Source organism: Oryx dammah, unplaced genomic scaffold, assembly GCF_014754425.2.
Source record: "Oryx dammah isolate SB20612 unplaced genomic scaffold, SCBI_Odam_1.1 HiC_scaffold_26, whole genome shotgun sequence".
NCBI classification, from domain to species: domain Eukaryota; kingdom Metazoa; phylum Chordata; class Mammalia; order Artiodactyla; family Bovidae; genus Oryx; species Oryx dammah.
In genome coordinates this window covers 86,128,005-86,144,656 of record NW_024070210.1, presented here as the reverse complement: position 1 = coordinate 86,144,656, position 16,652 = coordinate 86,128,005, and the positions used below count along the sequence as shown (strand labels likewise).

The 16,652-nt window shown below is 44.6% G+C and overlaps 2 non-coding genes across 2 annotated transcripts; both read right to left on the bottom strand.

Annotated features, from left to right (window-relative positions):
* Positions 1-455: 455 nt before the first annotated feature.
* Positions 456-562, bottom strand: LOC120853813. The gene has a single exon (XR_005718865.1). It is a non-coding gene; the product is annotated as a U6 spliceosomal RNA (small nuclear RNA).
* A 12,638-nt stretch (positions 563-13,200) lies between these two features.
* Positions 13,201-13,335, bottom strand: LOC120853781. Its single transcript, XR_005718838.1, has one exon. It is a non-coding gene; the product is annotated as a small nucleolar RNA SNORA70 (small nucleolar RNA).
* Between the last annotated feature and the right edge of the window lie 3,317 nt (positions 13,336-16,652).

Below are 16,652 nucleotides of genomic sequence, written 5' to 3'. Positions count from 1 at the left end.
TGGGCGACTTCACTTTCACTTTTCAGTTTCATGCATTGGAGGAGGAAATGGCAACCCACTCCAGTGTTCTTGCCTGGAGAATCCCAGGGACGGGGGAGCCTGGTGGGAGACCGTCTATGGGGTCGCACAGAGTCGGACACGACTGAATCGACTTAGCAGCAAGGTCCTGTTATGCTTTGGACGTGAAACGGACCAACTTTGGCAAGGCCACTTCCTTAAGGGTAAGGTACAGTAGAACTCAGGATAATACAGAGGGAAGCAGAGGCAAGATTTGCAAGGCTGAAGACTGGGGCCCAAGGGCCAGGTGTGAAAAGCACAATCAGATCAATCTGATTGCCCACATTTACTTTTACTTCGTCTCCAGGAGCTATGGCTTCTTTTATGTCAAACAAAAAGCAGAAACTTTAGGCGAAAAGCGTTCGCATCAAGATGAGAGCTGTGCAGACCGTCTGGACAAAAATATGGAACGCTTCACGAATTTGCGTGTCATCCTTGCGCAGGGGCCATGCTAATCTTCTCTGTATCGTTCCAATTTTAGTATATGTGCTGCCGAAGCGAGCACGACAACTAGGTCCTCTCAGAAACCATATAAAGCCAAGAATAGAAAAAATTTTACAGTTATGGTGACTAGACTGTGCCCTTCTTTAAGATTCAAAGTACATAATAAGTTCTGACCTTTTGTACTACACATACTGTCATCATATTGTTTGATTATGATTGAGTTTAATAGTCTTCATAACCTTATTACATTATATATGCAAATGAAGGGAACCATGGGAAATTAGCCCTACCCCCGCCCGACCTCTGCGCGCCTAGTAGACTGCGCGGGCAGACAAGCTCGGTCACGTGGTGCGCGTTGCTCACGCGCCTCTTGCGCTCCTGCCGAACTGAATGCGGAAGGGTCGGTCGCAGCGCTTGGCGGAGGGGAACTCGGCAGCGCGGTGATCTCCGCAACTACTCGTGGCGGCGTGTGCCCCGCGAGGATGCTTTTTTGGGACGAGGGGCCATGGTGCCAAAGAGATCTCCCCAGAAGTGCGATCCGGGACTCCGAACCGCTTGCGAACCGATGGTCGCGTTGGGACTAGTGACCCCGCGAGGGCTGGAGCCACCGACAGAGACCTGGCAGTGACTGGGCGCGGGAAGCTGTGTGCTGCGCGGCTGGGGCTGGGCGCCGCACTTGAAGCCAAGGGACAGAGGGATTGGCGCGGGGCGGGGCGGGTCCGCTCTGGGGTCCAGGCTTTGCATAGCGTGGCTCGAGGGTGGTGGCAGTCTGGGAAATATCACCACCCTTTGATCCAGTCCTGAGCCAGGCACTGAATCTGATTGATCAATTCCACCCCACCCTCACCCCCGCCCAGTTTGTAGGTTAGAAAACGGATTCTCTAGTTGGTCAAACTATCAAGGCCAAAATTATCCTGTCAGTGGTGAGACAACTGGGGATTTGGATGCAAATCTGGTTTCAAAGACTGATCTTTTACTCTTCACGGTGTAACTCAAGAGAGAAAATATACGGGACCAGGAGTGTAGTCTGCCCTTTTCCTCTTAAACAATGCTCCCAAAGCCTTATCAGCTCAGGTTTTCCTTCCTGCCTTCATTTCCACCAAATATTGAGTATCCATGACGTGAGCAGCGGGGCTGCAGGGGTCATGAAGCTTGCGTTCCAGCATGGGGAGAGCATTTTTCAGTGCCGAGGCAGATGGGAAAGAACATGCGGGGATACAGTGTGGCTGAGGAAGGAGGCCACTTAAGTGGGTGGACAGGAAGGAGGTGACAGTCGAGCTGTCACTTGATGATAGGGATGCAGCCCTGAGAGGCCAGGACGCAGAATCCAGGCAGAGGAACACTCTGGAGTCACCTGAGTTAGTTTCACCCATCTGGGCCAGTGCTTCAGAGGAGGCCGCTGTGGAGGTATCAAATAGCTGGTGCTCCACGTGGAGCTCTGGCACCGCACTGTGAGCCTGACTGAGCTCTAGCCGGGAAGCACCTGGCCTGGCCTCTGGGGACTTTGGAGCCCCTCCCCCGACCACCGTGTTCAGTGAAATGGGAATCAGGTGCAGACAGCCCAACTTCTCATCTGACCTCTCTCTAATTAAGCAGTAAGCAAACAAACCTCAGAATGCTAATATGGCCTTTATTGAGCGAAAAGAGCTAATTTGGGCAATGATGTTTCCCTCAGACTTACAAAAGGGAATTGCAAATAACCAAAATGCATATTAGCATTGATGGGAGATGATGCTATTCTTCAATTAGCAGCCACGTTTTTCTTCATTTATTTAGAGGGAGAGCCTTTTGGACACAGTCGATGCACACACGTGTCACTGTGACAGGTACCTCTCATGGGTTCATAACTGCCTTATTGCGGAAACCAGCAGGAGATGGACCAGGCTGATGGACCAAGTTGTTCACTGTTTCTGGCTATATGAGCTTGTGTTATTTTGAGCCAGAGGTGGGTTTTTGTTTGTTCGTTTTGTTTTTTTTTTTCTTATTGAGCAGCTGTGGTACAGAGGACAGAGATCTAAATTTTAGTTTCCATTCCTCCCTATACCTGTCTTGGTGACCTTGGCCAACTTTCTGGACCTGCCTCTCTGGTTCAGTTTTAACTTCTGCCAAGTGAGGAAAGTGCTCTAGAGACTAACATTTCTGTCTGCTTTTACCTGCTGTGGTTTTTGTAACCAGGTGAATGAAGAATTTTTCAAGACTAATTAGCAAGATGTTAAAATTCAACACTAGTTTTGATTTCTCTTTTAGGGGCATGGAAGATCCTGGAAACAGTCCACAGGGGCTCATGTGGACCTAGGGTCTGGGACCTGCTGAACCATAAACCAATTGCCCCTGCCCCAGCTGGAAGGCCCAGCAAGGAGGGAGAGGGAGGTTGGGGGAGGGTGAGAGGTTTCCCTTCTTTTCTTTAAGCTACTGTGGAGACTGTTTCTTAGACACACCCACACAAACTCACGTCCACACTCACAGCCACACTGACATCCACACCCCTACCTCTGTTCATTCCAGGCAAGAATACTGGAGTGGGTTGTCATTCCATTCTCCAGGAGATCTTCCTGACCCAGGGATAAAACCCACATCTCTTGCATTGTAGGCAGATTCTTTACCATCTAAGCCACCAGGTGGATTTTTTTCTTTTTTTTTTTTTCCTCCTTTACTGAGCTACTGTGGGCACTGTTTTTACCAGAGGTCTTTAATCCTTTGGGTTTGAGTTACCAGAGGCCCGGATTAAAGTGTAGTTACATTGTTTGGGAAGGACAGCATCACATAGACGCATTAACTCCTGTTCAGCTTAGCATGAGTCCCTGCGCTTTAAGGTCACCGTAGGACCTTCTGATGTATTATTTTATTTTAATGTCTCTGAGAGATAAGCACAGGGGGTTTATTATTCCTGTTTTGCTGATGGGGAAAACCTAGGTCTAGAGAGGTAAAGGGGCGCAGCTAGTCCATGATACTGGAATTTGCTCTCGGATCTCTCTGACTCCAAGGGCTAACTGCACCTAGAAGGAAGATGGGAATGCAGTTTGAAGGGTTCAAGGAAGCTCTCTCTCAAATCTCTTTCTTTGCTGCCTTAAATTCTGCCATTGACATATCATTATTTTGAGCTGTTGCTGTACACACACACACACACATTTTGGTTTGGCTGTGGTGGTCTTCATTGCTGCGTGGGTTTTCTCTAGTTGCAGTGAGCAGGAGCTACTCGTCATGGTGGTGGTGGGCTTCTTGTTGCGGTGGCTTCCTGTGTTGCCCTAGGCCTGTGGGCTTCAGTAGTTGTGGTGCAGGGGTTTAGTTGCTCCATGGCATGTGGGATCTTTCCAGACCCTGGACTGAACCTGTGTCCTCTGCATCAGCAAGTGGATTCTTAACCACCAGACCACCAGGGAAGTCCAAGCTGTTGCTATCTTAAGGCTTCACTGTGATTTTTGTAGGCTCTGAAAGAAGGTTCAAAAAGAATTGCCAAGTGCAAGTACAAAGTCAGCCAACTTCTCTGTGTCTCTGTCAGTTTCTCTATGTGTGGATACAAGTCGGGGGAAGAATGACACTTCCTCCAAATCCTCCTTGTGCCAGAGTCCAGGCATTACTCTCCCCTGGGTTATTCTGACAACAGCTGCGGAGCAGGGGGGAAACGGCAATGGCTGTGAGCCAGGAAGGGTCATTGTGATGTCCCAGGAATGAGCCTCAGCTCCCTCATCTCTAAAATGGAAGGAATGATTTCCCTGCTTGCTTTGCTGGGTTATGAGGTCCAGTGAGAAATCCCACTGTAAAGTGCTATGTGGGAAAAGGTGGGAGCATGTTCTGGTCAGACACCCATTTGAGCTCCAGGCAGTTAAACACTTCCCTTACCTGGTGAGCCAGGCATTTGTACACAAGGAACAGACCTACAAAATATGAGCGCCAAGATGAACCATCACATTGTATTAATATTTTCACACCACTTAACTCTCATTAAAATGTACTTTGCTGAATTTAATATGTGATTTCAAATGACACAACATATTAAGTGCTTAATATACTAGAAATTATGAAACTATTATAGTTGATGCCATATGAAATAATTAGACTGAATTAAACTTTAGCAGCCAAGTAAAGACTTCAACTTATAACATATTAAAGTAGCTTAATCTACTGCTGTAATCCCCAAAATGAACGTCCAGAAGTTAGGATTTTTAAGTAAAAATGGAAACTTAATCTGTACTTACACCCAGCTCTTCCAGGCTTTGGTGATGAGAAGTATCATTGCCTTTGGGAGATGAGAGACCCTGGGACCCACCCCAGGCCTGGGGCCTGGCTGGGGGATGACTCAGGTGGCTGGAGTAAGGCCTTCTGCTGAAGTGGCAGATGGGTCTTTGACCCTGCTTAGCCAGTTAAGTTAAAAATAAAAACAAACCAGGATTTCCCTAGTGGTCCAGTGGTTAAGACTTCCCCTTCTGATGGCAAAGGGTGTGTATTCCATCTCTGTCTGGTCAGGGAGTTAAGACCCCAGATGCCTCCTGGCCAAACATAAAACAGAAGCAATATTGTAACAAATTCAGTAAAGAGGAAAAAAAATTAAAAAAAGAAAACAAAGCCACAAACCCACTTTATTGAACATGATTGAGTGCTTCCTTTATGCCGGCATTTATGTGTTTTCTCATTTCATCCTCACAATATACCCGTGGGATAAGCCACCATTTTCAGAAGAGGAAACTGAGGCTCAGAAAGATTCAGTGAATCATATAAGGCCTTACAGTCAGAATCCACAGTGTTTGCTCCTACATCTCACGCAGCCTCCTTGTTATCATGTGTTTGTGGGTGTATGTGTGGGTATGTACATTCTCATTTCCATAATGGCTCCCCGACCAAATACATTAACCTGCTATCTGGCAGTGACCCATGGCTTTATCACATTACAGTCATGGAGGGTAGGGACCATGGCTTGAGAGCCTCACTTTGAACAGGGAGGACACAGCCTGGCTAACTCACACAGGAAGTTCTCTGTGAATATTAGTTGCATTCAAAAAGAATGAATTCAGGACTTCCCTGGCTGTCCAACGGTTAAGACATCACTTCCACTTCAGTGGGGGCTGGTTCGATCCCTGGTTGAGGAACTAAGATCCTGCATGCCCAGAGATACAGCCAAAAAAATAAATAAAATAGAGAATGAATTCATTACCTCCTGAGTATCCTAACGTTTACTTACATGTAGCTGTCATAAGCAAGACCGCTTCTTAGAGAGGAAGGGATACTTCTATCACAGGAAGTACTTAAGTTTATAACCATTTAAGATACTGTATCTCAATACTCATACCAGCATGAAAATACTGATCTAATCGGCTATTTGAAAAATGTAAAGTTGAATGTGGATATCTAAATATATTAAAACTTACTGACCAGAAAAATGATTTTAATGGAAGCAGGAAAAGTTAACTCCAGCCAACAGATGTTTATAATTAACTGAAAATATGTGTTTTCCATTAAATATCAAGATTCAGTTGTGCCTCATCTAAAAGAAAACCGGATAACAATGGCTTTAAAGTGACAGAGGTTAATTTCTGTGTTGCATAAACCAAGTTGTCTTTCAAGGTCTGGTCTGATGGCTCCTCTCTGTCACAGAGCCACGTAAGTTCTTTTATCCTTTAAGGCAACAACTAAGATGGCTGCAGGAGGTTCCAGGTGTCAGGAAAGCAGCAAAGGGTGCCTTTTATTTCCTTGAATAAAATCTGCAGCTAAGAAAAAGGAAGAGAATGGCAATGAATGGGCAAATAGCAGGCATTGGCATATGACCTGGCACTCAGAGGCTTCCTTTCTGCAGTAGTTTCCCTGGTGGCTCACACAGTAAAGAATCTGCCTACAATGCAGGAACCCCGGGTTTGATCCCTGGGGGGTTGGGGGGGTCCCATGGAGAAGGGAATGGCAACCCACTCCAGTATTCTTGCCTGGAGAATTCCGTGGACAGAGGAACCTGGCATCCTACAGTCCTTGGGGTCGCAAACAGTCAGACACAACTGGTCGACCAACACTTTCCTTTCGGCAGAGCATCAGGACGGGGAAGGAAGTCATATTCACTAACAGCATGTGGGGTTCCTGGGATTATGCTGGACATTGCACCTGATCTCCTTCAGTGATCATGTTCTGTGTGGGCGGCATGGCAGCAGGGCAGGCAGGAGGGGATGCTGTGACTTGGGGGGGTGATCAACCCACATGTGGAGGTAAGAAGTTGAAGGAGGGGTGTTGGAATGTTTGCCTAAGAAGCCCAGGGGCTTCTGGGAAGAAAGAGATTAAACCTCCAATCCTTTTTCTCTGAGATTCAAGTTATTAAAAAATTTCAGGATGGATCTGATGGTACCGACCAAGGAGCAGGAAGGTTAACATTATGCCCTTAAATGACAATAAAATTGCTCTGAGTGTATAAAGTAGAGTAATTCAAAGGTTAAAAAGAGAACTTAATAGAAAAGTTGGCAAAAGTCTTGAACAGGCACTTTACATAATGGCAGCTCTAGATGGTTTGTGTGAAAATGTGCCCAATGCCATCAGTCATTAAGGAAATGCAAAATAAACTACCTCACAATTAACCCTGGCAGGTCTGCTAATACCAAGTGCTGGTGAGGAGTAGAGCAATGGAGATGTGAGACTCTGTGGCTGGGGTAAGAAGAAATTGGTGTAGCCACTTTGGAAAACTGTCCACACACCTTGTAAAATTGAAGATAGGGACTTTCCTAGTAGCCCATTGGCTAAGACTCCATGGTCCCAATGCAGGGGGCCCAGATTTGATCCCTGGTCAGGGAACTAGATCCCACATACTGTAACAAAGACCAAAGATCCCGTGTGCCACATCTAAGACCTAGCACAGCCAAATCAATTTAAAAAATAAATGAATAAAATTGAAGATAAACTTATCCCGTGAGTCAGTTGATCCACTTCTAGTTACAAACCCTAAAGAAATTCATGCACACCTGCACCAAGTTACAGGTGAAGGAAAATTCAAAGCAGTGTTATTTGTAATGGCCTCCAAACTGGAAACAACTCAAGTGCCCATCAGCGGCAGAATGGGTAGATACACTGTGATTGACATACAATAGGTGACCACACCGTAATGAAAATGAGTGAACCGTAGTTACATTCAGTGTTAGGCTCAGTGGTATCTCCCCCATCCCACTGTATTCATATAAAGCCCTAACCCCCATACTTCAGAGTGTGACTATATTTAATTACATAGGCAATCAAGTTCAAATGAGGTCATATGGGCCAGCGTCCATCCAGTACGGCTGATGTCCTTATAGAACGAGGGTATCTGGACATAGACACGAACAGAGGAAAGATGAAGACACAGGGAGAAGACAGCCATCTCTCGATAAGCAAGAAGAGACCTGGAGCACAGCCTTCCCTCGAAGTCCTCAGAAGGAAGTAACCTTGCTGACACCTTGATCTCGGACTTCTAGCCTCTTCAACTAGGAGAAAATAAATTCCTTTTGTTTAAGCCAGCCAACCAGCTGTAGTTCTTTGTTATGGAAGCCCCAATAAACAAATATACTTGGCAACATGGATGAATCTTGTGAACATGATGTTGAGTGAAAGAAGTAAGACAAGAATATATACAAATTTATACCATTTCAATGGACTTCAAAATTAGGCAAAACGGTATTGTTTAGGAATACAAATATAGATTGCACAAAATGATAAGACAAGGAAGAGATTACTGTGAACGATAAGAATATGGAAAGGAACACGTGAAGTCTTCTGGGATGGTGGCTAAATATTTTGTTCTCTTGGGCACCGGTTGAAGTGTCCTTTCTAAAATTATTGAATTGAAACTCTGTTCATAATAAACTTCCCAGTGTTTATTTATAATAAAATGTTGTAAAAGCAGGAAGGAGAAGGAGGTAAGGGAGGAGGAAGGAGAAGAGGGAAAGAGGGCAAGAAGAACCCATGGGCTGACTTCTTACTAAGTGAGTTTGCCTAAAGATCTGCCACCACAGCTGTCTGTGAATGGAGAGTCTGAGGGTGAGGTGCTGCTTCTGAATTCATCACCAGAGCCTAGAATCTCACACCCTTTCCAAGAGGAGTCTTAGAAGCTTTGTAACCTAGGGAAAGCCACTACATTTCTCTGAGGTTTGTTTCTTTTTCGGCCTCCCAGCACTGACATGTGGAAATCTTAGTTCCCTGACCAGGAATCGAGTCCACACCCCTGCATGGGAAGCATGGAGTCTTAACCACTGGACCACCAGGCAAGGCATCTGAGGTTTGTTCTTCATCTTTAGGCTGCGTAAGCCTCACTAAAATGCAGTAAGGCTCTTCTCTTGCTAAGTCGGGTCTCTGCTCAGATGTCAGCTCTTCCGGGAGGCCTTCCCTGACCACTTCTAGACAGTGGCACTTCCTTTTATTCTTTTCCCCTTTATTTTTCTTCATAGTACTTAATACTGGTGATAGGTATCTATCACTGAAATTATGTCAAATATTGTTTACCAGGAGTATTTTTGTCTTGTTTTTGTCTTGTTTACCACTGTATCCCCAGTGCCTAAATCAGTGTGTGGCACAGAATAGGTGCTCAGTAAGTATTTGCAGAATAACAAAGACTAGGTAAGACAATGCTCTTAGTGCCTGCCCCATGAAGCCATCAATAAATGCTGGGCCCTGCTTCTCCCTCCTTTAGCTGGACTCAACCAGCCCCCTGTCTCATTCTGGCCTCCTCTCCAACCAGTGACTGAGAAAAGACCCCAAACTCACCCTCCTGACTGTTAGCAACATTTCATCTTAGGTAACATCAGAAACCTCGTATTCTCGGGGCTGGGGTTTCCTGTACCTCATCCTGGGTCACCGCTTTCCCCTGAACCCAATGTGATCCATTTCATCTGCCCCTTTCCCACAACCCTTCTTTGGGTCCCAGCTGGAGGCAGGAGGTGGAGGGGGTGGACCTTCCCCTCCAAGGGGCTCAGCTGCCCCAGGATGACCCAGCTCTGAATACTGACCGCACTTGGGGGTGTGTGGGTATTTTCCTGTCTATAGTTACTATTGTGGGCTCAGAGAGAGGCCTTGCAGACTCCCCATAAAGGCTTCTCTCATTCCTGCACCAGCATTAATTGCTCCCTCCTCCCTGTCCTGGCTATGTGGCATCTATATTTAGCATTTATTTCCTTCTGCCCTGTGTTAGAGTTAGCTGTGTGCTTGCTTGCCTCCCTGCCCCCCTCCCCAGGCCATGAGCACCTCCCCAAGGCGTGGGGCCAGGCTTTGTTCATTATTGTGCTCCAGGCGCATGGCACAACACCTGAGGTTCAACAGACAGTTTTTAAAAAGGGCCTCCTATTGAAATAAGAGGTCAGGACTGTGAAGAAGGCTGAGCGCCAAAGAATTGATGCTTTTGAACTGTGGTGTTGGATAAGACTCTTGACAGTTCCTTGGACTGCAAGGAGATCCAACCAGTCCATCTGAAGGAGATCAGCCCTGGGATTTCTTTGAAGGAATGATGCTAAAGCTGAAACTCCAGTACTTTGGCCACCTCATGTGAAGAGTTGACTCATTGGAAAATACTTTGATGCTGGGAGGGATTGGGGGCAGGAGTAGAAGGGGACAACAGAGGATGCGATGGCTGGATGGCATCACTGACGCGATGGACGTGAGTCTGAGTGAACTCCGGGAGTTGGTGATGGACAGGGAGGCCTGGTGTGCTGCGATTCATGGGGTCGCAAAGAGTCAGACACGACTGAGCGACTGAACTGAACTGAACTGAAGATCTTAGGCTTAAGATGACATTCAACAACCTTCTTAGATACTTAACCATCTGAGCCACGGGGAAGCCCTTCCTAGATATACCATATCCCAGCTTCCCAATTTAAAAGCTAATTAAGGCACAGGAAAAGAAAAAAACTCAGAACCTTTCAGAAAAAGTGGCAAATGATTGGCAGGAGCCTGGGAGGAATTTTCCCTAATGATGTGCTTGTGGGGCTGAGCAAGATGGCACAGTTGGTGGCCAGTGCATGATTTTTTAAAAAGTTTTTATTGATTGATCTTTTGGCTGCGCTGGGTCTGTGTTGCTGTATGTAGGCTTTCTCCAGTTGCAGCGAGAGGGGGCTACTCTTGGTTGTGATGCACGGGCTTCTCATTGCCGTGGCTTCTCTTGTTGCCGAGTTCAGGCTCTAGGCACACAGGCTCAGTGGCTGCTTTGCAGGGGCTTAGTTGCTCCAAAACATGTGGAATCTTCCTGGACCAGTAATCGAACCTGCGTCCCCTGCATTGGAAGGTGGATTCTTATTCACTGGACTACCAGGGGAGTCCTCCCATGCTTTACCCTCTAAACTGGCCTTGAACCTTCAGACAGGAAGCACGCAGGGGAATGTTTGACCCTCAATCCCTTTCTGGGGTTGTTTCAGCCAGATAACTGGGTAACTCCTCCTCTCATGAAGGTACGGCTTCCTGAGGTGGTCACTTCTGTCCACCCTGGGCCCTCTTCTTAGCCCATGTCCATCTGGAAACCTAAGAGCAGGGAGTTGAGTGGTACTGGCAAGGGGTCTGTCCGGAAGGCATGGTCACCTAATGTGCCACAGCACAGGAGGAAAGGATGTGTCTTTATTTTAGCTCAGTTCAGTTCAGTCACTCAGTCATGTCCAACTCTTTGTGACCCCATGGACTGCAGCACGCCAGGCTTCCCTGTCTGTCACCAACTCCTGGAGCTTGCTCAAGCTCATGTCCATTGAGCTGGTGATGCCATCCAACCATCTCATCCTCCGTTGTCCCCTTCTCCTCCTGTGTTCAATCTTTCCCAGCATCAGGGTCTTTTCCAATGAGTCAGTTCTTTGTATCAGGTGGCCAAAGTATTGGAGCTTCAGCTTCAGCATCAGTCCTTCCAATGAACATTCAGGACTGATCTCCTTTAGGATGCACTGGTTGGATCTCCTTGCAGTCCAAGGGACTCTCAAGAGTCTTCTCCAACACCACGGTTCAAAAGCATCAATTCTTTTTTGCTCAGCTTTCTTTATGGTCCAACTCTCACATCCATACATGACGACTGGAAAAACCTTAGCTTTGACTAGACGGACCTTTGCTGGCAACGTAATGTCTCTACTTTTTAATGTGTGTCTAGGTTGGTCATAATTTTTCTTCCAAGGAGCAAGTGCTTTTAATTTCATGGCTGCAGTCACCATCTGCAGTGATTTGGGAGCCCAAGAAAGGAAAGTCTCTCACTGTTTCCATTGTTTCCCCATCTATTTGCCATGAAGTGATGGGACCTGATGCCATGATCTTCATTTTCTGAATGTTGAGTTTTAAGCCAACTTTTTGACTCTCCTCTTTCACTTTCATCAAGAGGCTCTTTAGTCTTCTTCACTTTCTGTCATAAGGGTGGTGTAATTTGCATATCTGAGGTTATTGTTATTTCTTCTGGCAGTCTTGATTCTAGCCTGTGCTTTATCCACCCCAGCATTTCACATGATGTGCTCTGCATATAAGTTAAATAAGCAGAGTGACAATATTCAGCCTTGACGTACTCCTTTCCCAATTTGGAACTAGTTTGTTGTTCCATGTCTGGTTCTAACTGTAGCTTCCTGGCCTGCATACAGATTTCTCAGGAGGCAGGTCAGGTGGTCTGGTATTCCCATCTCTTTCAGAATTTTCCACAGTTTGTTGTGATCCACACAGTCAAAGGCTTTGGTGTAGCCGATAAAGCAAAAGTAGATGTTTTTCTGGAACTCTCTTGCTTTTCCGATGATCCAGCGGATGTTGGCAATTTGATCTCCAGTTCCTCGGCTTTTTCTAAATCCAGCTTGAACATCTGGAAGCTCTTGGTTCATGTACTGTTGAAGACTGGCTTGGAGAATTTTGAGCTTTACTTTGCCAGCATGTGAGATGAAAGCAATTGTGTGGTAGTTTGAACATTCTTTGGCTTTATTTAGCTATATCTTATATACAGTATCTTTATTTAGTTGTATTATATTATATATATAATATGTATTATAAAATATCTTTATTTAGCTATATCTTATATACAGTATCTTTAGTTGAATTATATATAATGTATGTATTATAAAATATCTTTATTTAGCTATATCTTATATACAGTAATACAGATGCATAGTAGTAATGAAATTGTATTAACTCAATTGCAGGCTCTTTGGCTTTTAGTAGAGGAGGATAATGCATTTATATTTATTCTAGCATTTGCTTTCATTTTCATGTTTGGGCTTTATTTTCATGTTTTGATCTAAGCTTTCTCTTTTTTCTTGCCTTCTGTGATAGGTATGATTTATTTATTTTTATCTTCTGTGATTTAGAAAGTATACAGCTTATTGTTTTAATTCTGCTGACACCTTCAAGATTTTTTTTGGGCAGGAAGGTAGGGTTTATTGAAGGGCGTGAGTAAGGAAGGGGCAAGGCTCTCATGGATGCAGGGCCCACCATTTGTCCAGGGCCACGATTAGGGGCGTATGTGACCCCACAGCCATCCTGGGTGAGCTGCTTCTCAGCCACTGTGTTTTCAAATTCATCCGTATTAAACTTAGTGAATCCCCACTTCTTGAAGATGCGGGTCTTCTGGCGGCCAGGTAACCTGAAGTTGGCCCTGCACAGGGCCTCAGTCACATGCTCCTTGTTCTGCAGCGTGGTGGGGATGGACGTTATGACTTGGCCTATGTGGATGCTGACCACTGTGCTCTTGGGCTTTCCAAAGGCACCTCGGATACAAGCCTGGAGCCTAGATTGGGGACAGCATGCCAGTCATGAATGTCCACTGGAAAGGGCTGTCTCCAGGGTTCCTTAAGGCAATGCCTACAGGCAGCAGGCTGCACACACTGCGGAGGAGGCTGCTGTTTGCAACCATCGCACATCAGGCCTCCATGAGGAAAAGAACACAGTTGGCTTAATTGGCTGCAAACAAGATGGTAAAACATTTTATGGCACCCATGTTTCTCCAACTCTCACATTCAAGAAAAATCTACAATTTTTGTCTCTCTTGCAATGTAAGGTAAGAAGTTTTCCAGTTCCTTACTTCTACACCTTTCCATTAAAGGCTTAGTTATCTTATCTTTTTCAAAACTATGTAAGTCTTCTTTATCCAAAAATTGGAATTTGTCATCCAAGTTTTAACCATGTTTGTGACAGTTATTATTATTGAATTCTCTGTGTTTAAGTGGTGACCACGTATACTGTGTGTTCAGTCACTATGGCTGTACGTATTACCCCCCAAAACCTTAATGGCTTAGAGCAATAATCATTTATTATCTCTTGTATTTTCTGTACATCAGGTATTTATTTACTAATTTTTAAAAAAACTATTGGATATAGGAGTATAGTCAATTAAATTGTGATTAGAGCCATCCAGCCATACATATGTTTGTATCCATTCTTCCCCAAATTCCCCTCCCCTCCAGGCTGCCATGTAACACTGAGTGGAGTTTCCTTCATCGGGAAGTTAGACAAGGTATGACAGGGATGCCTGGTCTCTCCATGAATGTTGGAGACCTCAGCTGGAAGACTTAAAAGCTTGAGTCCCTAGTTTGGCCTTAATCATCTGAAGGTTTGTTCACTCGTGTTTGGCGCTGGGGGCCTGGCTGGGGCTGCTAACCAGAAAGCCAGACGTAGCTCTTGTGTCGTCTGTATGTCCTCGAAATGTAGAGGCAGAGTTCCAAGGGCAAGCATCCCCCTGCCACCTCGCCCCCAAGAGAGAGTCAGGCGGATGAATGCCGTGTGAGGACCGAACCTCAGAGATCATTCAGGGCCACTGCTGCTGCGTCGCAGTGGTTGGGGCCGTTTCAAAGATGCGCCAGATCGAACGGCCGTGTGCCAACGTCACCACATAAGAGGAACAAGTGGGGTGCTCACATACATGCACACATACATGTGTGTATATACACACATTACATCTTGAAAAATATGATCAGTCACACTGCATTTCCTGAAATTCCCGATTTCAATTTATGTATCAGTGGGTTGAAGTCTGTATGTAGTTGAGTAATTTGAGTAATTCTTTCAGGAAGATTGCATGAATGAATATCTGAAAGCATCCATAAGGTCTTAATGTGTAGCATAGAAACTGCCATCTTCCTTATTTTAAAAATTATGAAAGTAATACAGGTTCATTGTAAATAATTCGAACAGTGCAACATTCCCCCCTAAAAAAAAAAGCCAAAATAATGAAAATCCTTCACAGCTCTACCTTCCAGAGATAAACACTTGTCTGGCATATATTCCTATAGACATTTCTATATTGTAGCATATATTATTGTATATGTGTTACTATAAAATCAATTGTACCATCCAAATGGTTTTTTAACTCGCTTGGTAGCAAGATTCCATTTCGACTCCACTTTTAGGTGATCTGTGAATGTCTCCTCATGAGCAGCCTGGCCAGCTGGATCTGGTACATTCCTGTCTTAGATTGTACGGTACCTTCATCCTTCAGTAGCAATCCAACTGTGTGGCCTTTTCTTGGGTCACAACCTTTCACAGTACAATGGATGAATCCAGCCAGCAGCAGACATGTTTAGGTACCTGCAAAAATTCAGTTCAGTGGTCATTCAGTTGTCTTCCCTTCCCCACTGTGCAGGAAGCCAGTTTTTGTTTTTGTTTTTAGGAAGCCAGTTTTTATTCCATATTCATCTCAGTATTTCTCTAAATGTGCTTGTTCTGTACTTTCACCTTTGAACTGGTTATAGTATTTTCCTGAGCCCCTGGTTAATAATGAGTTAAAGAATACCTTTATATGTATTCAGTTTGTTTCTGTACGAGTCGTGGTTGTAACTTAAAAATAATTATCTTTCTTGAAAAGTTGGGAAATGGTGTGTTCAGCATTGTCTATAACAACTTAGCAGACATGATATGATGCTACTATCTCTTTCTCTTTCTCACCTTGCTTAAAACGGCAACTTCTAGGTCCATTCATGTTGCTGCAAATGGCATTATTTCACTCTTTTATGGCTGAGTCATATTCCACTGTGTGTGTGTGTATCACAGTCTTTATCCATTTCTCTGTCAATAGACATTTAGATTGTTTCCATGTCTTGGCTATTGTGAACAGTGCTGCTAGGGGTGAATGTATCTTCTCTATTATAGTTTTGTCTGGGTTTACACACAACAGTGAGATTGTTAGCTCATGTGGCAGCTCTAGTTTTAGTTTTCTCAGTATCCTGTGTGCTATTTTCCGTAGTGGCTGCACCAATTTGCATTCCAACCAACAGTGTAGGAGATTTCCATTTTTTCCACATCCTCTCCAGCATTTGTTATTTGTAAACTTTTTGATCGTGGCTAGTCTGGCCAGTGTGAAGTGGTACTTCATTGTAGTTTTGATTTGCATTCCTCTAATACTTAGCAATGTTGAACCTCTTTTCACATGCCTATTGACCATCTGTATGTTTTCTTTGGAGAAATGTCTGTTTAGGTCCTCTGCCCACTTTTGGACTGGGTTGTTTTTCTGTTATTGATGTTGTTGGGTATGATGCTACTATGGACAATAGAATGCAAATATACAATATGATTAAAACTGCATTTAATGTTCATAAGAATAGAAGACTGGAAAAGATATGCCAAAATATATTAGATTGCTTGGTATTTTTCTTTATTATATTTTCCACAAAATTTTACATATGATTAACTTTGTTACAGAAGTCCAGTGAAGCTCCAGACTGATCCTGTGTTTTACTGATGGAGTAATGATTGTTTTTGGATCATCAGGGGCTGGAAGAAAGGGTATCCTGTTCTCTGCACAGCTTTTGGAGTCCGCATTGAGTTCTCTTGGGGAGTGAAAAGGGCATATGATAAAAACAATAATACAATAATGAGTATGTATACTGTTCCAGGAATTGTGCTAAGCAGTATCTAATTTAACCTCACAACAGCAGTGTCTAATTTAACCAACAGTACCTATACTGATAGCTATTCTTAGTATTTCCATTTTACAGATGAGGAACTGAGGGAGTTAGGAAACAGAAGCTTAGGTAACTTGCCTAACTAGTCTGTGGTGAAGCAGGAATTAAAACTCAAGAGTTGAACTTGCTACCCTGCAGCTTGTGAGAAAGGAAATCCTGGGATCCCCTTTTGAAAAATCACCCCCACTACTGAATCCAAGCTCTCCAATCAGTTATCTGGGAAACATTTCCTGAACCTCCTCTGGGTCCCAGGGCCTGAGGATGAGACATGGCTGAGACTCCCAGCAACTCCTGAGCTCGGATGAGCTGGGGGATGGGGGGCGGAGA